Source organism: Pseudorca crassidens, chromosome 9 (assembly GCF_039906515.1).
Source record: "Pseudorca crassidens isolate mPseCra1 chromosome 9, mPseCra1.hap1, whole genome shotgun sequence".
Taxonomy (NCBI): Eukaryota; Metazoa; Chordata; class Mammalia; order Artiodactyla; family Delphinidae; genus Pseudorca; species Pseudorca crassidens.
Window position 1 is genome coordinate 96016676 of NC_090304.1, and position 3298 is coordinate 96019973.

The following is a 3298-nucleotide window of genomic DNA, read 5'->3' on the forward strand; positions in this document are numbered from 1 at the left end:
CCAAAAGTAACAAGCAGCTGAGCACCAGGGCATGGATGGAGGTTAAGGCTGAGGAAAGGCCAGCTGGCAGCAGAGCGGGGCCTTAACATGTCTCAGTGCCTACTAAGCACAGACATTCTTTCAGGTCACCAGCCCTGCAGCATCTTGACCAAGCAGGAAGCTCAGGATGACCCGGTCCAGGTGGCTGCCCCTGGCTCTGACCAAAATGGCGCCGGGCCAGCCCCATGTCACTGGGCCCTGGGAGGTCTGCAGCCTGAGGCAGACTCCAGGTGCCCTCAGAGACCAGCCAGCATCCTAGAGAAGGACTAAGGTCAGCAGAGAGGAGCCCAACCAAGGAAAGGAAAGATTCTCCTTCCCCAGCTCCAAGGATGAACAAGTATTAACCAAAGCCAGCTGTCTTCTCTGCCCAGGGTGGAAAGCTCCCAGGGCAGGCCAAGGACAGCAGGGTCCAGGGCCCTGGTGGGTCTGGGCACCGATGCGGAAGGGGACAGATGCGTTCTTCCCTTCCCCTCTCCCCACAAACTACACAGCCAGGAGAAACTCCTGGAGCCACAGAGAGAATCTGACCGCGGAGCAGAGATGGAGACTTCCCGAGGAAAGAGACCTAAGGGGTCCCTGGGGGTCATCTCATCCAGCCCCCTGCCTGCAGGCCAGGCCATCTCTCTGGGCCGCAGCAAGAGCCGCGAGGCATCCCCTTGGGCTGGGCAGTGTGACAAGCAGGCCTAGGCAGGGAAGTCCCCGGGCTCCAGGAAGCTGGGCCCTGCCCCGAGAGGATACTACTCAGATGGAACCAGAGGAAGCTGCTCCGCGCCTGCCTGCCCCCTGCCCGGGGAGGGCTCTCCCTGCCTCCTCCCCAGCCTCTGGTCTGCCTAGAATGGGACACCAGGGACCCCTGCAGCTGCTGAGGGCGCACATCGGTTGCCCAGGCCCACTCAAGCCAGTCAGCCCAGGTCCCTAAGAGGCCCCCGCAGGGGAGATCAGAGCTGTGACCCAGGGGACTAGGTCTTCACCGTGGAACACCAGGGAATCCCTGGGGCCCCTTTTTCGTCCCAGCACCCAATAGTAAGCTGGACAGCGGAGGAGCCAGACACAGAAGCAAGACAGCAAGAAACTGGATTTTTAATTTTCTCTTTTTAATAAAAAGGCACCTATAAAACAGGTCAATACAGTACAGGCAGCACAGAGACCCCCGGAACAAGCCTAAAAATTGTTTCAAAATAAAAACCAAGAAGATGTCTTCACATATTGTATTTATATATTTATATTTATATATATATTTATATAATGGTACAAAATGGCTGGGGGTGTGGCCATGGATGGAGGGAAGTAGCTGGCCTGTGGAATTCACCTTGGAAAGCTAGTCTGGTGGCAGAGGTGGGAGGAGCGGGGGAGGGGGAGGGCATCGGGCCCTTTTCAGTCTGACCCGTCTCTCCTCTGCGCAGGAAACACTTAAGAGTCGATTTGGGAGTATTGGGTCATGGGTGGGGGACTCAAGGGCACGAGGCCCGGGTTGAGACAGGGTGGGAACGTGTCTGGCGGGACTGAGGACAGGTGGCCCCTGAACACGGGGGACCAGGCCCTGGCCCCTGGGAGGGGCTGGGGGAGGCAGGAGCTCGCAGCCAGCCCCGGAGGAAGCACTTGACCTGGCTGACCGGGGTACTGAGGACAGCACCAGACTGGGAGAACTGGGGACAAATTCCCTTTGTATCACAGCTGCCAATGGGAGACCAGGCCCTCAGGTCAGGAAGGCTGGGGACGGGGCCACGGCAGAAGACACCTTGTCTAGAAATGGCCCTTGGCCCTGGAGGTGGGGTACAAAAGGCCTCAGCCAGGTAGCTGCCCTGCCACCTCACAAGGCAGGAAAGGAAGTGAGAAAAGGAGAAGTGTTTTACTCCTGGGGCTGAGGGGGGCAAAACACCCAATCGTGTATGGCTTCAGCTCTGACCAGAGGCGGGTGGGGAGCTCGTATGGGAAAGAGCCGGGGGCTGAGGGGAAGGCAGTGGCTGCGCCTGGGTGGGCACAGAGCCCTGAGCTCTGGGCAGAGGGACCTTGCCAGCGATCGGCCAGGCAGAGAGAAGCGGGAGGACGCCCTCCTGCTCGGAATCCAACACTCTCTCTATTCCATCCTCAGTGGGTGGAGGCTGGAGGGAGACAGACGGACTCGGCCAAACCCTTTTCCTTTCCTCCTTTGGTGACAAAAAGTAAGTGGTAGCCTCTGGAAGAGTCATGGCCCTGGGGGCCACCTGGCCCAGAGCCACTGCAGCGGGCAGAGGACCATTCGGCTCCCCAGGCCACCCCTCCACGGCTCCACACGAGGGGGCCACACAGTCTCCGCCTCGTCCTCCTTGCCTTCATCCCGGACTGGGGACCAAGGACTCCAAGTTCTGGCTAAGATGTAGCAGCAGGGGACACCAGACATCCACAGCTAGGAAGCCAGGGCCCCGTGTCACCTCTGTGGGGCAAACACACATGCACATGCACGCGTTCTCCTGAATCACTCAGCAGCAGACAGGCTGCCGCCCTGGGGGGTCTCAGCCCTGCTGGGGCTCACCAGGTGGACGCCTAGGTGGTCTGACCTCAGTTTAGGTGTGGGTGTAGCTACGTCATTTCACCACTGGGGGACGGGACCGGAATGGTATCCTTTATTGACCCAGAGACACTGCCACAGCGGGCAGGTGTGTCAGACTGCGTGCCCCTGGGTCCAGGGGAATGGAAGGGGCAATCATTTGAAAAAGGGGGGAAGGGTTTCTTTTATCCTTTTTTTGTGTGACTTCTATCAAAACACAGAAATACAGCACACACACAAACCGGCACAAAAGCACAGCGCTCTATTTACAGCTACGGCTGGCGCCTGCCCACCTGGCCAGCCGCCTGCAGGTTGGGGTGGGACAGGGGGTCAGACACATCATCAGGGAGAGGAACTGAGGCAGGAGAAGACAGAAGGAAAAACGGGGGGGTGGGGGCAGAGAAACCAAGAGGAGGAAAGTGAAGCTCCCGGAGGAGACAGCAGCAGGAAGGGGAGGGAGAGGGAGAGGCCTCTCCTCTCCTTCCACTCCCTGCCAAGGATTAGATACAGGGCTCTGAAAGCAAAGCTGAAGAGGGCAGAAGCAGAGAAAGAGGGAAAATCGGACGCAGAGAAAGAGGGAAAATCGAGGCTCCGTAGGACTGGCGGGGGGGGGCAGTCCTGGCGGCCGAAATGGGACCAACCCCCATCCCAAACCCCCCACCCCACTCTGCCACTTCCCCCTAAGCTGCCAGCACATCTGGTTTCCACAAATGCCACTCCCCACACAAGCCC